Genomic DNA, 24481 nt, shown 5'->3' on the forward strand with positions numbered 1-24481 from the left:
ACGAGGTTCGGAGATGAACTCCTACTCCTCGGCGTGTCCGTAAGGTGGACGAAGCCTACCAATCCGTCGGTGGATGAGTCCCCGGAAACCCGGCTAATAGATACTCCTTGTGGGTGGAGAAACCTCACCACAATCTTTGCAACAGCAATAGGAGTACAAATAGGAACAAGAAAACAAGAACAGAAATGTAAACAACACTTGCTTGCCTTCTTGAAGTCAGCAGGAACCCTGGTGAAGCAGCAACTTCTCGGATCCAAGCCTAGCTAGAAAACCAGCAACAGGAAGAAGCTCACGCGAAGCTTTAGCACCCAACGAGCTCAACAAAGCTCAGCAGGAAGAAGAAGCAGAAGCTTCAGGCAGGAGAGAACTTCCAGAAGGAAGAAGAAGTAGCCAAAGGAGAGACCCTTCACCGAAGTCCTGTAGCCCTCTTTTATACCTGCGAAGAAGAAGAGCAGAGAACTAGCCGTTGCGTAGCAACGGCTAGAACCTGGACCGATCAGGCTTCAGCCTGATCGGTCTGGGGCTTGCCTGATCGGTCGCGGGGACCGATCAGGCCCTGTGCTGATCGGTCCCCAGACCGATCAGAAGGCTTCACAGAGAGTTGCCCAACTCTCTGTGTGGAATCTGATCGGTCCTCGGACCGATCCCAGCGTCCCTGATCGGTCCCGGGGACCGATCAGGCTCCATGCTGATCGGTCCCCAGACCGATCAGTAAGCCCACAGCCAACGTATCACTGGATCGGTCTGCAGACCGATCCAGAGCTTGATTTTTGCCCAAACCAAGTCTCAAACCTTCCAAACCAATATCCGGTCAACCTTGACCTATTGGTACTTCATCCCTAGCATCTGGTCACTCCCTTGACCTGCTAGAAATCCTCGCCAAGTGTCCGGTCAATCCCTTTGACCTACTTGGACTATTCCACACCAGATGTCCGATCATCCCTGATCCATCTGGATTTTCCCTTGCCTGGCTTCACTCACCCGGACTTTCACCTGGCTTCACTCACCAGGATTTCCACACTGCCTGGCTTCACTCACCAGGACTTTCCAATTGCCTAACATCCCAGTTAGGACTCTCCCACTGCCTGGCTTCACTCACCAGGACTTTCCACACTGCCTAACATCCCAGTTAGGACTTTCTCACTGCCTGGCTTCACTCACCAGGACTTTCCAACTGCCTAACATCCCAGTTAGGACTTTTCCGTGCCAAGTCTCCATACTTGGACTTTTCCAGTGCCAAGTCTCCATACTTGGACTTTTCCCGTGCCAAGTCTTCATACTTGGACTTTTCGCGTGCCAAGCTCCCTGCTTGGACTTTTCCAGTGCCAAGTCTCCCTACTTGGACTTTTCCCGTGCCAAGCTCCCTGCTTGGACTTTTCCGTTGCCAAGTCTCCATACTTGGACATTTTCCCGAATCAGGTCAACCAAGTCAACCTTGACCTACGGTTGCACCTACAATCTCCCAAACACCTATTCTTGTCAAACATCAAGAATAGAACTCTCTCACGAGTGTCAAACATCAACATGCAACTCAACTAGGTCAACCTTGACCTAAGGTTGCACCGACAATCTTTCCAAGTCAAACATCAAAATACAACTCGAGTCACGTCACCTCGAGTCGGGTCAACCAGGTCAACCTTGACCTAAGGTTGCACCAACAGAGAGCTTGTGGGCATGAAGAGGAGCCGGATTGTTGAGTTCTCCGCAAGCCCTAGAAGTATTAGAAGCCACCTTCTTTGGCTGTAAGTCCTAGAACAAGAGGTAAGTTGCTACTCACCTGTGGTAAGATAGCTTCGAAGTTTATTTCTTATTTTTTTTTCTTGTTCCCGAAGCTTTGGATGAAACCTAGGGTTGGGTTTTGCCGAATTGATGGAACGGAGATGAATGGAGATTTGGTGTTGTGCATTAAGCTGCATGTTACCTGTTTGTTTTAATGTTGGATAGAGTTAATCGTGTGATTTGAGCTCTGAATGAAGTTTTAGATTCGGCTGAGGATTTTCATGAAGATTTGGAATCGATTTTGAGAGTTCTGTAGTTTTGTTCCTCTTTGAAATCTTGGACAAATCCATTCGATACCCTTATTATGCTGTAAGTTAATGTTTACATGTTTGGATTCGGAGATTTCGGGAAGATGGTGTGAACCTTTCATTCTGAGGTTTGGTATGGATTTTAACTGTTTTCAATTTGAGGTTTCTGTGAGGTCTCGTGTAATATATGATTCCATTCTTGGCTTGCTGTGGGTTTTTGTTTTGGAAGACAGTTGGCTTACATCAAGTTCGGTTAGTTTTGAAGTTGCTGCCATGGAGTTTTTAATCAGAATTTGCTTATGTTAAATCTGAGATTGAGGTTTAGATAATTTGCTTATGTAAAATCTGAGATTGAGGATTAGATATGCTACTTCCATTTAAATATATGGATTTGAAATTCCTTATTCTAGCATGAGGTACTCTATTCTAGAATTTGTTATTGTATACAGATTTGGGGTGCTTATATTGGTATATGGATTCTGCTAGTATACTTTCTGCTAGTATTACAAGAGGTTTCGAATCAGAATTTGGAAAGAATTCCCAGAAGTGTTCTAGACTATGTCTAATGGTCTTATTACTTGTAATACTAAGACTAGTAGGGAATATGTTTAGTAATGCTAGAGAGTTTAACCAGCAGAAGTTAGTTAGTGTAGTAGGCAGATTTGATTAAGCTTATAGTGCAGAATTTTAGATAAGCTTAATGTACAGATTTTAGATAAATTTAATATGTGGATTTTCATTAAGCAAATGCAGATTTTTGTTAAGTTAGTATGCAAATTTCTGTTAAGTTAGTATGCAGATTTTTATTAAGCTAGTATGCAGATTTCTATTAAGCATTAGTGTAGATTTTTGATAAGTATTGTATGTGCAGATTTCTTTTGTATTCTATGCATGATTATGTGCTACATAGTTAGTTTCATTCATAGATGCAAACGAAAGATACCCTAACAGTATTTTGGGTTGAAGAAAAGTATAGGAAAGATAAAGAAAAGTATAAGAAAGATAAAGAAAGGAAATAAAAGACCAAGATAAGTTCTGGGATGGTGGTATGATCTGGGGACCTAAGCCCGGTGAGCGCGCCAGAATCAACCAAGATATGTTCTGGGATGGTGGTATGATCCGGGGACCTAAGCCCGGTGAGCGCGCCAGAATCAATTAAGATATGTTCTGGGATGGTGGTATGATCCGGGGACCTAAGCCCGGTGAGCGCGCCAGAATCAATTAAGATATGTTCTGGGATGGTGGTATGATCCGGGGACCTAAGCCCGGTGAGCATGCCAGAATCATTTAAGATATATTCTGGGATGGTGGGATGATCCGGGGACCTAAGCCCGGTGAGCGCGCCAGAATAGAGGGGAACTCCGGTCCTAAGATCGGACCCCTACCAACCTAGCGCTAGAGTAGTTGTTTGATCAACAACTTATGTCACGGTACTGCTAAGTGCAACTAGATCACCACAATAGTAGGTTTATAAGTATGCATGCAAGTATGTTCAAGTCATGTTCATGTTTATGCCTATGTTTATGTTTATGTTAGACTTGCTTACATGTTTAGCATTTCAGCCTGTTTGATTCTTTTCTATTAGATGAGCATGAGTAGTCTTTAGTAAGCATTCAGTTAGTTCATGTTATAGATATATGTACATGCATATCGAGATTTTTGTGAGTTAGATAGCGCTTACTAAGCAAATTTTGCTTATAGACTACACTTCCTCTTACTGCAGATACAGGAAAGGAAAAGATATAGAAAGGAAGGCGACAAGGAGGTGTTCGAAGGATGTGTGATGCCAGGACTATGGAAGCCTTGGGACTAGGAAAGAAGTTTTAATTTTAGTTTCCGCATTTTAGTTATTGTAAACATTTGAGTTGTATTTTAAGTTCATGTCATTTGAGATTATTCTGTTTAGGTTGCATGTAGGATGAGTTCAGTTTAGTAAGTAGATATTGGTGTGTTTGATACTTATTTAACTGCGTGGTTGATCGATATGTGTTCCAGCCGCTTGTGGCTGAGTATATATTGCATGTATTGTTGAATATGGTCACCGGTACAGGAGAGACTCTGCCGAAATTTTTCGGTAGGGTTTCCATTTGATTAACAATCATACCGGTTAAGTAGAGTTAGTAGTCAAGTAACGGTCATCCTTAGAGTGTAGTAGTAGTAAGAAGGGTGGTCGTTACACTTTTTTAAGTCAAATTATAGTTTTGATTTTCTACTTAACACGTTAGTTCAAATAACAAAAATTATCCTATAAAAATAGAATTAGCACATTAAAAATAATATGATCAATTTATCAATTAGATCCTGTCTTTTCAAGACCAGACACTATTCATGGACTCTAAGTTGGACTGTGCTTATAGTCTCACCGGGACTCGTCCTCACTAATCACTCTCCTTCAGTGACTTGCTTCACTTACCATTTGCAGTCACTTGACTTGTCTTTTGATTCAACATTTCTTTCTGTCAATTGTCAGGTCAGCTAACCCAATTAGACTTCAGCCAGTTGTCAAGTCTCACAGATCCAACTGGACTTTCCTATCAGATATCAGGTCACATCTTGATCTACCTGGACTTTGTGTCAATTATCAGGTCTTTAGACCTAACTGACTTCAGCCTGGTATCAAGTCCTCTAGATCCGTCAATTCCTTTACGAGTTAAAGAGGTTAGATAAATATAACATCTAACTTTAATTCATTTATCATTCATCAAAATCTAAGTTTGACCATTGGTGTTAATTGCACTAATAATCTCTCCATTTTTAATACAATGATAACCTAAGTTAAAGATAGATAGAAAAAATATACAAAAACAAAGATATGATTATGATTTAGGAGAACATAATTAATTTATCTTTGTACATGTTTATTCTCTTAATCATTTTAGGGTTAAAATTTTATAGTATTCTTTATTTTTTTTTATTAAACCTTTACCACTTTTGACATTCATCAAAATAAAAATGTAAATGTCAAAATAAAAATGTAAATGCTTCATAATAGAAGCAGATATAATATGGATCTCAGGTTCATTTTAGAGAAGGGTTTAAAAAGTTTCAAAGTGAATCTCTAATACTTTCAAAAAATTTTAAAATAAGTTTGGAAACATTTTTAGAAATTTTCAAAGTAATGCTTCCTAAAGTTTCAAAGTAGTGTTTTAAAGATTTTTAAATAAAGTTTTTTAAAACATTTTAAAAAAAATTGTAAAATAATATCTTTAAGAAATTTTAAGGTGATTTTAACTTATTTTTCAAAGTATTTTAAAGAAGTGTTTTAAGGTAATTTCAAGATAATTTTTAATGTATTTTTTGAAATAATTTTTAAAATTATTTTTAAAAGAACATTTAAAATGATTTTTTTTTTAAAAAAAACTAAAATAATTTTTAGAAGAAAATGTTTTTATATAATTTTCAAAATAGATCTTCCCTTTTAGTTGACGCTCTCCTTAATTTGATATTAGGGTTTTGGTTAGTTTAAAGTGTGCTAATTAACTTTCTCAATATATTTTTACAACACTTTCTTCCCTTAAAATGAGGTTTTAGTTTTCAAGTAGGAAAAAAATATATTTGTATTTATTTTATTAAATTTATAAATATGATAAATTTATGAGCTCAAAAGGATTAATTATTGAGTTAATGATTGATTACTAAGTTAGAATCTATATTTATTAGTATTATTAAATAAATTTGATTAAATCATTGTTATTCATTTAATTAAAAGTAATTTTGAATTAATTAATTATTAATTATTTAAGTTATAAATTTTGGATTATTAATTTTGAATTAAATTGATGAATTGGAATTGAATAATTTATAATTAATTAAATTAATTTTATGACGTGAGGTTTTATTTTAAGTTAATATTATTTAATTAACTTTTTAGATTAGCAGGAAGATTAAATTTTGGATTAATTAATAATAAGTAGTTATAAATTAAGATTGATTAATAATTATTAAATTTTGGATTTATTGTTAATAGGTTTCGGCTAAACTTTGATTTGAAAGTAGATTATTTTAATTGATAAAATAATTTGATTGTGTTAAATTAAATTAAGTTATGTTAAAAATTTAATTAAGTTAAGTTAAATTTAAGATAATAATTAAAGTTAAATTAAATTATCAATTCAGTTTAAATTCTTATGTAAGGTTAGATTATTAATTAAAATTAAATTTGTATTAAATTTTCATTAAATTAAGTTGAATTTAATTTAACATTTTAATTAAATTGTGTTAATATTATTATTATTATTTATTTTTAATTAAATTACAATTTAAATTCGATTATATTAAAGTTTTCATTAATGTTAAGTTTAATTAAGTCTTTAAATTTAAATTAAGTTTTAATTTTCTGCCTATTAATGTTTTTTGGTTTTTAAGAATTTTTTAAAAAATAATTTTAAATGAAAATATGTTTTAAAAAAATTGAAAAGATTTTTGAAATAAATTTTTAAAGGATTTTTTAAAATATTTTTAAAATAATTTTAAAAAGTTGATTAAAATAAATTTTCAAAGACTTTTTTAAATGATTTTTTAAAAAACTTTTAAAATAATTTTTTAATAGATTAAAAATAATTTTTAAAATGATTTTAATATAATTTTTGAAAGAATTTTTAAAATAATTTTTTTAAAAGGTTTTTAAAATGATTTTTTAAAGGATTTTAAAATAATTTTTTAAGAGGGTTTTAAAATAGTTTTTTAAAAAGAATTTTAAAATAAATCTTAAAAGGATTTAAAATAACTTTTAAGAGGATTTTAAATAGTTTTTTTAATAATTTTTTAAAAGGATTTTAAAATAGGGTTTTTAAAATAATTTTAAAATAATTTATAAAAAAAATTTTAAATAATTTTTTAAATCCCTCTCTGCCCTAGAAGAGTGACATTGATCTTTTGAAAGGTTTACACCATATGACAATGGTAGAAATCCTTTCTTGGAATTTTGCATGGTAAAATAATTAAGCACTTTGTTAATATATGTACTCTGACTTAAACCAAGCTAAGTAATCTGTTAGGTCTATTTCTATAGATCTTGATGTCTAAAATGTATGATGCTTTACTTAAGTCTTTCATTGAGAAACAATTCTCAAGCCAAGTTTTCACAGATTACAATATAGGGATATTATTTCTAATGAGAAGTATGTCATCTAAGAGATGACTATGCTCCCACTAACCTTCTTGTAGACACAAGGTTCATCTTCATTCTTAATGAAACCAAACGCTTTGATTGCATCATCAAATCGAAGATTCTAGCTTCTAGAAGCTTGTTTTAATCCATAAATGGATCTTTGCAACTTACATACCTTTCTAGCATTCTTTGGATCTACAAAATCCTTAGGTTGTGTCATGTACACATCTTCGAGTAAAGTGCCATTAAGAAATATAGTTTTGACATCCATCTGCCAGATCTCATATTCATAATAAGTTGCAATAGCAAGCATGATCCAAATAGACTTGAGCTTAGCAATTAGTGAAATGGTTTCGTCATAGTCTATATCATGAATCTGTTTGAATTCTTTAGCCACTAATCGACCTTCATAGGTATGCATAAGACCATCTATGTCAGTCTTTACTTTTAAAGACCTACTTACACCCAATGAGTTTGATACCTTCAGATGGATTAACCAAAGTACATCCTTGGTTGGTGTACATGGATTCTATTTCAAACCTCATGGCCTCCAGCTATTTCTCAAAATCTAGGCTCATTACAGCTTCTTGATAGGATGTAGGCTCATTGAAATCAATAAGCATTACATCACTGTGGTCATACAAGAGAAAAGAATATCTCTCAGGTGGACGACGGGTCCTATCAGATCTACGTAGAGTTTGTTCTATTTAAATAGGTTGTTGCTCCACAACTTTTAAGGTATAATAAAATCATGATCTACAACATTTTGTGGTACCTGTCAATTTCCATCAAGGCTTTGGTGTTAATTTGTGTATCTTGAATTTCTTCAATATTAACTTTACTCCCACTAGTTTTTCCATAAATAAACTTTCTTTCTAGAAAGACATCATTTATGGCAACAAACACTTTACCTTGCATGGGATTATAAAAGTAATATCCTTTTGTTTCCTTGGGATATCCTATAAAATAGTACTTATCTGATTTGGGTCTTAGTTTATCTGAGACTTATCGTCAAATGTAAGCCTCATATCTCCAAATCTTCATGAAAGACATCTTCGGACTCTTCCCAGTTCATATCGTATATAGTGTCTTTATGACGACTTTAGATGGAATGCGGTTAAGTGTGAAAGTGGCTGCCTCTAGAGAATATCCCTAGAAGGAAGTAGGAAGATTTGTTTGACTCATCATTGATCATACCATATTTAATAAAGTATGATTTCTCCTGTTTGATACACCATTCCACTTGGTATTCCAGGTGGAGTGAGTTGAGATATGATCCCAAACTTAACGAGATAGTTATGAAACTCTTAGCTAAGGTATTCTCCATTTTAATCTGATCCAAGCATCTTAATACTCTTTTCAAGTTAGTATTGTACTTCATTTTTAAATTTTTTTAATTTTTAAATGATTCAGACTTGTATTTCATTAGATGCACATAGTCATATATACTAAAATCATCAATACAAGTAATGAAATATTGATATCCTTCTTTAGCTGCTATTCTGAAAGGGCTGCATACATCAGTATGTATGACTCATAACAATTCATTAGCTCTTTCGCTGTATCTACTAAATGGAGTCTTTGTCATCATGCCTTATAGACAAGATTCACATATTTCATATGATTGAAAATCAAATGATTTCAAAAGTCCATCCTTATGGAGTTGTGAAATGTGATTCTCATTTATGTGACTTAAATGACAATGTCAGAGATATGTTTAGTTCAAATCATTAGGTTTGAACTGTTTGATATTTATGCTATAGATTGAGTTTTCAAAGTATAGAACATAGAGCCCATTTATAAGAAGTGCACTATAATAGAATATGTCATTTAAATAAACGGAACAATATTTATCCTTTATTACAAATAAAAAACCCTTTTTGTCTAAACAAGAAATAGAGATAATATTCTTAGTTAAAGCAGACACATAACAACATTCTTCAAGTTCCAAAATAAGCTCATTGGGCAAAGATAAGGAATATATTCCTATAGCTATAGCAGCAACCCTTACGTCATTGCCTACTCATAGGTCCACTTTGCCCTTCGTCAATGATCTACTATTTCTCAATCCCTACACATTCATATAAATGTGAGATGCATAACTGGTATCTAATACCCACGAAAAAGAAATAGACATATTGACTTTTATAACATATATACTTGCGGTAGAAGTCTCACTTCTCTTCCCTTTTACTTCCTCGAGGTACAACATCAATTTGTCTTCCAGTGTCCAGTCTTACCACAGCGGAAGCAGGTTCCTTCCTTAGCCATCTCACCTTTCGGTTTCATGCATGAGACTTGCCCTTGCCTTTGGCTTGGGTCTTACCCTTACCTTGAGCTTCCATTTTCCTTTGCCCTTTTGAGGTGGAGTTCAGCAGTTCTCAACATGCTTAACATCTTAAACAATGGTTTATCAATTTCATTCATATTATAGTTTATAACAAATTGACTGTAGCCATCTGGCAATGATTGCAGAACAAGATCAATAACCAACTCTTGGCCCAATGAAAATCCCAGTCTTTCAAGGTTCTCAACATATCCAATCGTTTTGAGTACATGAGTTCCTACAAGACTTCCTTCTTGCATCTTGCATTGAAACAAGGCTTTGGGTACCTCAACTTCTCGTGCCTTGCTTTTCCCTAATACAGTTATTTAAGATGTGCAACCATATCAAAAGCATCTATGTTCTCATGTTGCTTTTGAAGCTTAGAGTTCATGGTAGAAAGCATAAGGTATGACACATCTAATGCATCATCTTGATGCTTCTTATAAGCATCCTTATCAGCTCGAGTAGTAGTGGTTGTGGGTTGTTCAGGAATAACTTGCTCTAGGACTTACAGTTTTCTTACTTGAGAATAATTCTTAAGTTATGTACCAGTCCAAGAAATTAGCTCCATTGAGCATGTCCTTATCAAGGATGGATTGGAGAGAGAGAGAGAGAGAGAGTATTTGATGTACTAGATGACATGGTTATCTATAACAATAAAATATATAAATAAGTATCATATTCAGATCATTTAATTGGACCTTTAATTAAATAATTCTTCCACTGAATTGGAAAGCTTGCTAGGAGCAAACAATGACATTCAAGTGGGACAAAATCCATATTATACCTCATCTTGAGTTAGCTTTGGATAATCACCCAAGACTTAGTATAACTTAGGTAGGTAACGTTTATCAATTACATCATATGTAACTCTTGTATAGTTAGGTGAACAAAACTATTTGTTCATTTACCCATCTTATGAAATCCATATTATTGAAGGATAAAAAAGGAGCGATAGAGGGGGGGGGGTGAATATCGCTCGTTAAAAACCTTTTCTTTTTGTATCGATTCGTAAAACAAATATCAAAGCGGCAGCAGAAAATAATACAAAAGACTCAAGTGGTTACTTGGTTCCGAGCCTACGTCGACTTCTACTCCAAGATCCGCGATCCTTGATTGCACTATTGTACAATTCACTATAATCCTTCTTTCTGAAACCTCCGGAAAGAAGAAATTTGTACAATGAATAGTATAAGGTAGTAACAACTTACTATCTTATTGAAATTAAGTACAATGCAAGCTATATAAAATTATACCGATAAAGAGTAGATGATTAAGTGTGTCGACACTTCTTAGTGTAGCAACTTGCACGTGGAGTTGCGGTGCAAAATAGTTGAGTCACGAGTAGAATGAGACAGAGTGATATTCAAAGAGTTGTATCGGCTCGGTGCTCGATGCTTGCTTTTATAGGCGTTGATCGGTCAACTGAAAAATCATTCAGTCGACTGATCTGTTCGATCAACTAAACCCTCTATCGGCCGACTGAACACTGTGCTTTCCTTCTTTGCTAAGATATGATCTTTGCCTCATTAATAGCATTTATTATTTGGTCGACCAATCACCTTGTTCGGTTGACCGATCACCTTGTTCGGTTGACCGATCACCTTGTTCGGTTGACCGATCACCTTGTTCAATCAACCGATCACCTTGTTCGGTCAACCGATCACCTTGTTCGGTCGACCGATCACCTTGTTCGATCAATCGAACAGTGTAGTTTCCCTGTTCGCCGAGATATGCCATTAAGTCTTCATTAATGTGATGATTGTTCGATCGACCGATTCCTGGGTTCAGTCGACCGATCAGCCTGGGTTCCATCTTTCCTTTAACTCGAGTCTGCTCTCTGCCATGTCATCATGGTTCGGTCGACTGATCCCTAGGTTCGGTTAACCGATTAGGCTTTGATCGGACTTGCTTTGTTCTGCTCTGGTGTGATTTATAGTTTGAGTCAACCTAGTTCATGTTGGAATGTATACTAAAAGCCTAGCTTATTACATATTTAAGAATCACATTGGTCAATATCTACAGTGTAGTTGTTCAATTAATTTTGTATTGTAGATAATATAGTGTGTGGTATCACACACAGAAGATCATGTTATTAATTCCTTATAAATTATAAACAGTAGCTTACGACTAAGATGGAAAGGAACAAACCATTGGAATAGTCGTAGTGTAATTTGATATTAATTTATCTTAACTATAAAATTACATTAGTACACTCTGAGTGTATTGAGCTGGACCATTTAAAGTAAGTTCTTTTATACTGACTGAATAAAAGAACAAGACCTTTGTTATTATAGAAGTGTGTGCTCTTAATCCTGATATAATAACAAACACATATATCTAGTATTTATTTCTTTGACTTATCAATGGATGAGATTTAGTTCGATAAATCAAGAGACCCGATAAGTTGGGAAATGATATTATTTATAGTGTGTGTTGTTGATTATAGAAGGAAACTGTACTCTAGTAATCTAGGTTGATGATGTCCCCAAGAGGAGCTCATAAGGATTGTCATGTAAACCCTGTATGTGGACTTAGTCCTACATGACGATAAGGTTGAGTGGTACTACTCTTGGAGCTAGATATTGATTAAGTGAGTTGTCAGTAACTCATTTAATTAGTGGGCATTCTATATCTTAAACACAGGAAGACTAACACACTCGTAATAAGAAGGAGCCCAAAATGTAATTTGGGATTGGTGCGGTAATTCAATAATAATTCTTTAGTGGTATGAATTATTATTGATGAAATTAAGTTGGGTGTTCGGGGCGAACACAGGAAGCTTAATTTCATCGGGAGACCAAAATCAATTCCTCCTCTCGGTCCCTATCATAGCCTCTTATATATAGAGAATTATATCCATCAAATACCCACTTCATACCCAACCTTAGGTGGCCGGCCAAGCAAGCTTGGAACCCAAGCTTGGGTCGGCCAAGCCAAAGGCTTGAGCCAAGTAAGGTGGTCGGCCAAAGCTTGGAGTCCAAGCATAGTGTGGCCGACCAATTAAAATAAAAAGAATTTTATTTTAAAAATCTTCTCTTATGTGGATACCATGGTTTTAAAAGAGAGTTTAAAATTTAAATATTTCCTTTTATAGCTTTCTACAAAAGATTAAGTGAAAGGTTCGATATCTTTCCTTATTTGTAGTTAAAAGGAAGATTTTAATTTTTTGATAAAACTTTCCTTTTTTGTAACCATCTTGATGATATAAAAGAGAGTTTTAAAATTAAATCTTTCCTATTATAGTTTCTATAAAAGATTAAGAAAAAGATTTGATATCTTTCCTTATTTGTAGATTGAGAAGAAGATTTTAATTTTAAAGATAACTTTCCTTTTGGAAATCATCCACATGTTTTAATAGAGATATTTTAATTTATAAAATTTCCTTTTATAACCAACCATGAAGGGAAAATTAATAGAAAAATTTTTATTTAAAAAATTTCCGGAAACAAATAAGGAAGTTTTAATTTTGTGTTTAAAACTTGTCTTATTTGGAGCATGATGGTGTGGCCGGCCATAGCATGGGTTAAAAGGAATAATTAATTAAAATTTTCTTATTAACCAATGGCAAGGAATATAAGGAGATTTTAATTATAATTAAATTTCCTTATTTGCCAAGACCAAGGAATATAAAAGAGAGGATAGAGGTGTCTCACCTCACAACATATCTTCTATTGTTTCTCCTCTCTTCCTTGGTGTGTGGTCGACCCTATTTTCTTCTCTTTCTCTTCTTCTTTAGTGGCCGGTGCATCCCTCTCTTGGAGCTCTTGTTGGTGGTCGGTTCTTACTAGGAGAAGAAGGAGAGAAAGGAGGCTTTGCTCTTGCATCCCTTGAAGCTTAAAGATTGGTGGCTGAAACTTGCAAGAAGGAAGTTGTCTTGGTGGTTCTCATCTCGGTAGATCGTTGCCCATACAACGTCCGAGATAAGAAGAGGAATACGATAGAAGATCAAGAGGTTGTTGTTTATAAAGAAAGGTATAACTAGTAATTCTATTCCGCATCATACTAGTTTTCTTTGTATAGTTTTTGAAATACCAAACACAAGAGGCATATGATTCTAGGTTTCAAATTTGTGATTCGAGTTTGTGTTTCTTTTGTTTTCGAATTTGTGATTCGATTATTCTTTTTGGTTAAACCTAGGGTTACTATAAGGAAATTAAATATTAAATTTTTTTAAAAGGTTTTGTTTAGGCGGTGGTGGATGATCCCGTACCCAAGAAGGTCTAGTACCTCGTCATGCAGAGCCAATTTTAGAAATTAATATTTAATTGAATTTGTAACATGGGTGGATTTGGATCAATAATGTTAAGCATCGTTTGCGGTTTAAGTCTAAACCACTAAGAACAGATAAGTTAAATTTAGAATCAATAATGTTAAGTTCCGTTTGCGATTCCTAATTTAATTTCTAAAGAAAACAATAGGTTGTTAGTAAAGGTTCAGGACTTGTACAAAATTTTTATACAGGGGAACCGGTATGATATTCCGCATAGCAACCAACAATTAGTATCAGAGCTAGGGTTTGCCTCTGTGTGTTTTGATTTTCAGTTTTATTATGCACATGTCATACATAATTTAGGCAGGATAATAGTAGGATATGCTAACTCTGTGGTTGCAGGCTCCAACTATTATGGCTTAATGAGATTGTGTGTGATTGGACCCTTGGACATGTCAAGGGCATTTTATTGTGTGTGCATGATTGTATTTATTAAATACAGTAGGAGCTGTATTAGCCCTAGGATTTTACTTTTTTGTTCGATCTAGACTTCATGTACATTCCCTTGTGGAATATAGAATCGATTAATGTAAAATTCTATTTTTGTCACGGATCGTATCCTTGCAAGGCATGGTACTATTGAAGGACCAGAGGCACAGTGGAAAAGTAAGCTCGATGGACACAACGACATGAACCCTAGGACTGACAGCTAGAGTTGACCACTGCTAGGGCTGGCGGCACACGAAGGACAGTGATAGAAAAAGCCATAATAGTTGGAAAATTATATTTCCATATTTATTGCTTTTATTTACTGTAATGTGTGTTGTGTATGCTTGCATAGGTTAAAATTCCTCACCTTAAATAACTAAGTGGGAGAGGGATTTTTAAATAAATTTCACGGTCTCCATTACTGGTTTGTAAGTGATGCAACAAACTTGCGTGTTGGCTTTAAGTGCCTCCCTCTCCATCGGATGAGTTTGTTTTACAGATCACTAGATCAAACTTCCTTTATGGATGGTTATAGGAAATTATTTAGGAGTGTATGATCTTCTCCATCTGAAGGGGCAAAATCCAATTTAATGGACTAAGTATCAAGTAATGGTATACACTTAGGCACATTTAATAGTATCCTCCCCATTGGAGTCACTGTTATTATTTGTGCGACCGAAGAATAAACCAACTATTAATTTTATTTGTCATAAAGTTAGGTTGACAAGAATAAAATTAATGGGTAAACCTCCTCTTACAAATGTTTGACTTTGTATATGTCCACACTATCGTAGCATGCAAAATTCACGGTGTTTGAGGTGTTGGTGAATTTAAATGATATTGTTTTGAGGAATCAATATTATTTTAAATTCTAAAGTTTTGACTAAATATTTGATTGAAGGAAGACCAACTATTAATTTTATTTGTCATAAAGATAGGTTGACAAGATAATAAAATTAATAAAATCTTCTCTTACAAATTTATATACGTCCACACTAACGTGGTATACAAAATTCACGGGGATTTTAAAGTGTTGGTCTTGACCAAATATTTTTGTGATTATTAGGATTTCAATTGTTTGTCAATCCCCTAGCTGTTTTACTATAGAATAGACTTAGTAGTCCCAATTATAATGATTGAAAACAAAACTTGGACACTAAGGTGGACTGTCCTCTCAGAACTGAGAACAATAAAGGTGTATTTTATTCATTAGTTGTTGAAACATATTTAGTGGTGTTATCTACCGGTACCTGGTGTGTAGATACAGGAACCACTGATCATGTCTGCAATTCATTGCAAGGGTTCCAGGAAACTCGACAACTATATAATTCACTGTCTACATGGGTACTACTGCAAAAGTAGCAGCTGTTGCAGTGAGAGATGTTTATCCTCTGATAGGAATAAAACATGAATTTTGAGAAATTGTCTTTACGTACCAAGTTTTAGAAAGAACTTGATTTCAGTTTCTAAACTATTCAAAGAACTTGATATTCTGTCTATTTTGATAACAAAGTTGTTATCAAGAAAAATAGGGAAGTTATTTGTTCTAGTACATTGGTTGACAATTTATATATTCAAAATCCCAAAACTCACACGATGCAACAAATGGAAATTAATAACACATCTTCTAACTCTAATAAGAAAAAGCAACCTTCGGAAATGAACCAACCATATCTTTGGCATCTAAGGCTAGGTTATATTAACTTGAGTAGGATTTAAAGGATAATCGCCGATAAACTTTTGGGTTTATTGGTGGTGGAAAACTTTCCAACCTGCGAGTCTTACCTAGAAGAAAAAATAACCGAGAGGTCTTTTAAGTCTAAGGGGTATAGAGCCAAAAACGTGTTAGAATTGGTTCATTCTGATTTGTATGGACCTATGACTATCCAGGCAAGAGGTGGTTTCGAATATTTCTTCTCTTTTATAGACGACTATTCGAGATACGGATACATTTACTTGATGCGCCGCAAGTCTGAGTGCTTTGATAAGTTCAAAGAGTACATGGCTGATGTGGAGAAAAGTCATAGTAAAATTATCAAGACACTACGGTCAGATCGTAGTGGCGAGTACCTCTTAGGAGAGTTTAGGAGTTACTTATCAGAAGTTGGGATTCAATCCCAATTGTCTGCACCTGGTACACCCCAACAGAATGGTGTAGTAAAACGAAGGAATAAGACTCTTATGGAAATAATTAGATCAAAGATGGGTTATTCAGAATTACCAAATTTGTTTTAAGGATATACTCTGGAAACGGAAGTAAACAAAGTACCTTCTAAGTCAGAACCCTCTACTCCCATAGAGTTGTAGAACGGGCATAAGCCTAGTCTGAAGCATATTCAGATTTGGGGTAGTCCAACGCTTGTGCTGAAAGGAGATGTTGATAAAATGGACAGGAGTTCACTTGTTTATGGGTTATCCTAGAGAAACGAAAGGAGGTTTATAGTCCTAAAAATCAGAAGGTTATTGTTGGCACCAATGCCCGTTTTTTAGAAGAGGACTATGTTATGAACCACAAGACCATGAGTAAAATTATTCTTAAGGAAATAATAAAGGACATGTCTAATCTAGTATCAACAGTACAAGATGAGATACCACAAGAAACTGCAACACGTGTCACAAATGATGCACAATTACAGACGGTGCCTCGTCGTAGTGGGAGGGTTGTTAGGCAACCTGAAATATTCATGATTTGAGAGAGTCTTTGGACTTGATCCCTGGTGAACATGAATATGATCCCCAGACATATGACGAAACACTCCAAGATAAAGATGCAACATCTTGGCAAAGAGCAATGAATATAGAAATAGAATCTATGTAAGTCTGGGAGCTTGTAGAACCACCAAATGATGTAAAAGTCATTGGGTGTAAATATGTCTACAAAAGAAAAAGAGGGACAGACGGGAAGGTGGAAACCTTCAAAGCAAGGCTTGTTGAAAAAGGGTATCGATTATAAGGAAACCTTTTCACCGGTAGACATGCTTAAGTCTATCCAGAATCTTTTATCTATTGCTACTCATTATGAGATTTAGTAAATGGATTTCAAGACAGCTTTCCTTTATGGAAGTCTTGAAGAAAATATCCATATGAAGCAACCAGAGGGATTCATTGCAAAGGGCAAAGAGCATCTTGTATGTAAGCTCAATCGATCTATGGACTGAAGCAAGCTTCTAGGTCTTGGAACATCCGGTTGTAATCCAGTCTTATGGATTTATTCAATAAATCAGATAAGTCTTGTGTATACAAGAAGTGTGATGGAAACATGGTGATATTTCTTGTACTATACGTAGATGACATTTTGATAGTTGGAAACAATATCAAAGTGTTGTCGGAAGTAAGGGTATGGTTGTCCAAGCAATTCGACATGAAGGACTTGAGAGATTGTGCACATATTCTCGGAATCAAAGTAATAAGGGATCGCAAGAAAATAATATTATGCTTATTCCAAGCTTCATATATCGATACGATTCTAGCTCGTTTTAGCATGCAAGACTCCAAGAAAGGTTTTTCTACCTTTTAGGTATGGAGTATTTTTATCTAAAGAGATGACTTCGAAGACATTAAAATAGATAGAAGAAATGAAGGCAGTTCCTTATGCTTCAGTTGTAGGAAGCCTAATGTATGCTATGTTATGCACGAGACCGGATATCTGTTTTTCCATGGGCATGGTTAGCATATATCAAAGTAACTCAGGACTAGGACAATGGGCTGCCGTAAAGCATATATTAAAGTACTTTAGAGGGACTAGAGATTATATGCTAGCTTACCAAGTAGATAATTTACTCCTTGTGAGTTACACGAATTCAGAATTCCAATATGATAGGGACAATAGTAAGTCAACCTCGGGGTTTTGTGTTTACTTTAGGAGGAAAAGCCATAACAATGGAGGAGTGATAAGCATAGATGCTTTTCAGACTCCACCATAGAAGCTAAATATGTGGCAGCCTCTGAGGCAGCCATAGAAGATATATGACTCAGAAACTTCATGATGGACTTAGACATGATTTCTGGTTTATCCAAAAATTATTATAATTTTTGTAATAATAGTGGTGTAGTAGCAAACTCGAAGAAACCATAAGTCCATAAGGCAAGTAAACACAATAGAACGCAAGTACCATCCAATACGAGATATCGTATAACGAGGAAAAGTTGTTGTCGCCTAGATTGCATCAGATAATAACCTGGATCTTTTCACTAAGGCCCTTAAGGCAAGAGCTTTTGATGGATATGTTGAAGGGTTGGGAATCAGATGTATGGCAAGATGAATTGCAACATAGTCTTTTAGTATAAGTGGGAGATTGTTGGAATGTATACTAAAAGCCTAGCTTTTGTATAAATATTTAAAAATCACATTGGTCAATATCTACAGTGTAGTTGTTCAATTAATTTGTATTGTAGATAACATGGTGTGTGGTGTCACATACAGAATATCATGTTATCAATTCCTTATAAATTATAAACAGTAGCTCACGACTAAGATAGAAAGGAACAAACCATTGGAATAATCGTAGTGTAATTTGATATTAGTTTATCTTAACTATAAAATTACATTAGTACACTCTGAGTGTATTGAGCTGGATCATTTAAGGTAAGTTCTTTTATACTGACTGAATAAAAGAACAAGACTTTTGTTATTATAGAAGTGTGTGCTCTTAATCCTGATATAATAACAAACACATATATCTAGTATTTATTTCTTTGACTTATCAATGGGTGAGATTTAGTTTGATAAATCAAGAAGCCCGATAAGTTGGGAAATGATATTATTTATAGTGTGTGTTGTTGATTATAGAAGGAAACTGTACCCTAGTAATCTAGGTTGATGATGTCCCCAAGAGGAGCTCATAAGGATTGCCATGTAAACCCTGCATGTGGACTTAGTCCGATATGATGATAAGGTTGAGTGGTACTACTCTTGGAGCTAGATATTAATTAAGTGAGTTGTTAGTAACTCATTTAATTAGTGGGCATTCTATATCTTAAACACATGGAGACTAACACACTCATAATAAGAAGGAGCCCAAAATGTAATTTGGGATTGGTGCGGTAGTTCAATAATAATTCTTTAGTGGTATGAATTATTATTGATGAAATTAAGTTGGGTGTTCGGGGCGAACACGGGAAGCTTAATTTCATTGGGAGACCAAAACCAATTCCTCCTCTTGGTCCCTATCATAACTTCTTATATATAGAGAATTATATCCACCAAATACCCACTTCATACCCAACCTTAGGTGGTCGGCCAAGCAAGCTTGGAACCCAAGCTTGGGCTGGCCAAGCCAAAGGCTTGAGCCAAGTAAGGTGGTCGGCCAAAGCTTGGAGTCCAAGCATAGTGTGGCCGACCAATTAAAATAAAAAGAATTTTATTTTTAAAATCTTCTCTTATGTGGATACCATGGTTTTAAAAGAGAGTTTAAAATTTAAATATTTCCTTTGATAGTTTTCTACAAAAGATTAAGTGAAAGGTTTGATATCTTTCCTTATTTGTAGTTAAAAGGAAGATTTTATTTTTTTGATAAAACTTTCCTTTTTTGTAATCATCTTGATGATATAAAAGAGAGTTTTAAAATTAAATCTTTCCTATTATAGTTTCTACAAAAGATTAAGAAAAAGATTTGATATATTTCCTTATTTGTAGATTGAGAGGAAGATTTTAATTTTAAAGATAACTTTCCTTTTGGAAATCATCCATATGTTTTAATAGAGATATTTTAATTTATAAAATTTCCTTTTATAACCAACCATGAAGGGAAAATTAATAGAAAAATTTTTATTTAAAAAATTTCTGGAAAAAATAAGGAAGTTTTAATTTTGTGTTTAAACCTTGTCTTATTTGGAGCATGATGGTGTGGCCGGCCATAGCATGGGTTAAAAGGAATAGTTAATTAAATTTTTCTTATTAACCAATGGCAAGGAATATAAGGAGATTTTAATTATAATTAAATTTCCTTATTTGCCAAGACCAAGGAATATAAAAGAGAGGATAGAGGTGTCTCACCTCACAACATATCTTCTATTGTTTCTCCTCTCTTCCTTGGTGTGTGGCCGACCCTATTTTCTTCTCTTTCTCTTCTTCTTTAGTGGCCGGTGCATCCCTCTCTTGGAGCTCTTGTTGGTGGTCGATTTTTACTAGGAGAAGAAGGAGAGAAAGGAGGCTTTGCTCTTGCATCCCTTGAAGCTTAAAGATTGGTGGCCGAAACTTGCAAGAAGGAAACTATCTTGGTGGTTCTCATCTCGGTAGATCGTTGCCCACACAACGTACGAGATAAGAAGAGGAATTCGATAGAAGATCAAGAGGTTGTTGTTTACAAAGAAAGGTATAACTAGTAATTCTATTCCGCATCATACTAGTTTTCTTTGTATAGTTTTTGAAATACCAAACACAAGAGGCATATGATTCTAGGTTTCGAATTTGTGATTCGAGTTTGTGTTTCTTTTGTTTTCAAATTTGTGATTCGATTGTTCTTTTTGGTTAAACCTAGGGTTACTATAAAGAAATTAAATATTAAATTTCTTTAAAAGGATTTGTCTAGGCGGTGGTGGATGATACCCAAGAAGGCATAGTACCTCGCCATGCAGTCCTGGAAGCTAATTTTTGAAATTAATATTTAATTGAATTTATAACATGGGTAGATTTGGATCAATAATGTTAAGCATCATTTGCGGTTCAAGTCTAAACCACTAAGAACAGATAATTTAAATTTGAAATCAATAATGTTAAGTTCCGTTTGTGATTCCTAATTTAATTTCTAAAGAACACAATAGGTTGTTAGTAAAGGTTCAGGGTTTATACAAATTTTTTGTAAGGGGAACCGGTATGATATTCCGCATAGCAACCAACAGTTCGGTCGACCGATCAGGGCGGTTCCTGCAAAATAGAGTTAAACAATATATCCCTGTAAAACAAAGTTAGGACAATAATATATGAATAGAAAGATTCATGAGTTTTATTTGATAGTAGAATTATCTTGATCTCAACTTTTAAACCTTTCTGGTTTCTTCAGTTGGATCAACGACCTAGGTTTTGCTCCTTTCTGGAACATAACTTCACTGCCGCTCCTTCAGTTTCATACCTCAACTTACCTGCCAAACATTGGTCCTCTAGATCTATTTGGACTTTCTCTACTCAATGTTTGATCCTTGATCCACTAAGACTTTTCCTGCAATACTACATTAGATAATAGCAATAATAGTAATACAGAACCATATGGTAAAACTAAACTTAGAATTACCAAGATCTCCTTGTCCGGTCGATCGCGCGTGGTCGACTGAAAACCATCCGATCAACCTTGCTTGGAGTTCACTCCTCCAAGACTTTCCGTTACCTAAGACTTTCCGTTACCTTGCTTGGAGTTCACTCCTCCAAGACTCTCCATCTGGCTTCACTCACCAGAACCTAGAGTTACCTTCCTCTAGGGTTTTCTCCACTTGGCTTCACTCACTAGGACCTAAGGTTACCTACCCCTAGGGTTTTCTCCACCTGGCTTTACTGACTAGGACCTAAGGTTACCTACCCCTAGGATTTTCTCCACCTGACTTCACTCACCAAGACTCAGCATTAGATCGGACCACCAAAGGTTCGATATCGAGTCCTCCAAACCTATCAAATTCATCTGGCTTCCACGATCTACCGAGATTTCATTTGCTTAGTCACAACTAGGACTTCCCTTATCTAATCATAGTTAGGACTAGTCACTCGATTGACTTCTCACCCTTGCCTAGCCGTGACTAGGACTTCCCTTGATCAAGCTCATTTAAACATATTTGTCGGATATTAAAACCTTGGAGGTCAATTGCACTAACAATTATAACTTATCTTGAGTTAGCTTTGACTAATCACCCAAGACTAATATAATTTTAATTACATCATATGAGATATGCCTCTAAATTTTTAATCCAATTAAGGTAACTTAGTTAAGTCACACTCAAAGTCCAATAGTCGGATATCACAATTGTCCTGTCACACTCTACCAAGATAAATCAAGTCACTTTGCTTTGGCAAAATCTGACTACAATTGATCGAGGTAATAGTGAATACCGAACTTTGATAGACATATGAAAAGGATCTAATTACGATTAAACTATACATGTATATCATACAATTATGTCATATCATGGCATACATCAACATATATGCTAAATGGAACATGATATGGTTATGCCCCATCTACTATGATTTTCTCAAGCCAATGAGAAGATCAAAAGGTCAACATAGGTAAAAGCATCTTCTCTAAGTGCTTCTTTAGTCATCGTGTGATGTTGTCCTTCTCCCTTTTTCACCATCATCCAATAGGCTAGTTCTTTTCTGATTTGTACATTACAAAATCTAAAGAAAATTCAAGTTACATTCGAGGTTAGTCTAAATTTACAACAGAAATAAAAAAGATAAAATGCACGACATGCAAATCGTATTATGAATTACAACATACACACATACATCCAATCACATTGGGGTAAAGGGACATAACCATGTGCTATGTCATATAATATTCACAATATATCTATGACATATAGTTTATTATGATTTTAACAATGAATTATGAGCTGCAAGCCAGTTAGTGGATAGGGGTCAAGGGGGCACAGTGCCCCTTGCGGGGTTTTAGGGGGCAGCGCCCTCAAAGTAAAATTATTTTACAAACTCATTTGAATAAATTGCTACTATACCTAAACATCACATACCCGAGACCAACAAAATTGTTCACAACAGTTTGTGTATTTCACACAGTCTGTTCTCGATAGATGTCAACCCGAGACCACCCAAAGCCATGTATGTTTCTATCGAACAAAATTAGACTATAACATGCATTCATAACACGTGTGAAGATGATATATCCTTTAGTTCGTTCAACACAAAACAAATACTCATAACATGATGTAAATCATAATAAAAGCCTCATGTAGTTTCTATATCACATATTAAAACATTACTACAACTTAATATATGGGTTCACAAGTGGCTTTGATACCACTGTTAGGATCTTGAGCGCAAAACAACACAAACGCAGTGGAATAAACAATTTCAAGATTCTTTCCAGAAGATCCATGCGAAGGAAACAATATACTAGTTGTGATAAGAGCTATACCTTTGTTGCGTAAACACGAACTCTTGACAATAACTTTATCTTCGGTGGATCTCAGCACGATTAGGTGCCCGCGCCTCTACGGTATGCACATGAGCATGTTTCGTCCATCTCATGAACTCACGATTTGGAGAAGAACCAACTTTATGGTGCTAGCCACTTAGAAGGTTTGACCAAAGAGGAAGAAGACAAGAAGATCAAGAGCCCCCCATGAAAAATAAGCTCAAAAAACCTTTTATATTTTTCAAGAAATACCAAGAGTCTCAAGGAATACTAAGAGTCTTTCCCTTTTGGTCTTCTTCTAATAATGATACCAATTAATCTCCATTAATCTACATTATCCTCTTAATGAATTGGATTTAGTATATTAAATTAATCATTAACCTAATAAACCATTAACCTAATAAGTCTAATTATCTCATAATTAGCTCTTAGAACTAATACTAACATACCATGCATGTGCATACTTTAATAAAGATTATCCAAAGCTAAGATTGTATAAGAAATAAATAGATCATCTCAAAGGTAAAGCATATAAGTATCAAGTATGGATAAATATGAGTAGATTTAAGGTAAAACTACTAATCCATCAATTAAAAATTATGCACTAAGTTCAGTGAACTATAGAGGCCAAGAAAGAAATACCCACCTTAAATATAACTCGTATAAAAAATAACCCCCACATCAAGTTGCTCATCACAAATTAGGGTCCTACATCACATGTGTAATTTAGTTAATTACATATATTACAAATAGCTAAATCACATTCCGAATTCAATAGCTAACCTCAAATCATTAATTAATCTTAGTTATTTTTCCTTTATGATCAAATTGGATATAACCCAATCTCTAGTTTAATTCATCCAAATGATTAAATTAAATTAGATCCTCAATCAACCTTAACCATTTCACAATCAACATTGGATTAGATATCCCTAATTCTTCCTTAATCAAATTGCATTAGATTTATTCATGATTCATCTCCCAACTCACCCAAATCCGGATGCTCCCCTATTGACTCATTGCCAGGGCAACTCATTGTCGAAAAATGTGGTCGGAGCTAGGTGAAACTAATGATCTCCAAATCAAGCACCCTACATCACAAGCAACACAGTCACATATGAGCATTAGACCCAATTCCACAATGAACACTCCATATATGAAATTAAACCTAATTGCTAATCAATAACCTCTTCAAACTAGAGATCTTATCCTCAATTGATCCCTATTTTTTGTTCG

Source organism: Zingiber officinale, chromosome 2B, assembly GCF_018446385.1.
Source record: "Zingiber officinale cultivar Zhangliang chromosome 2B, Zo_v1.1, whole genome shotgun sequence".
NCBI classification, from domain to species: Eukaryota; Viridiplantae; Streptophyta; class Magnoliopsida; order Zingiberales; family Zingiberaceae; genus Zingiber; species Zingiber officinale.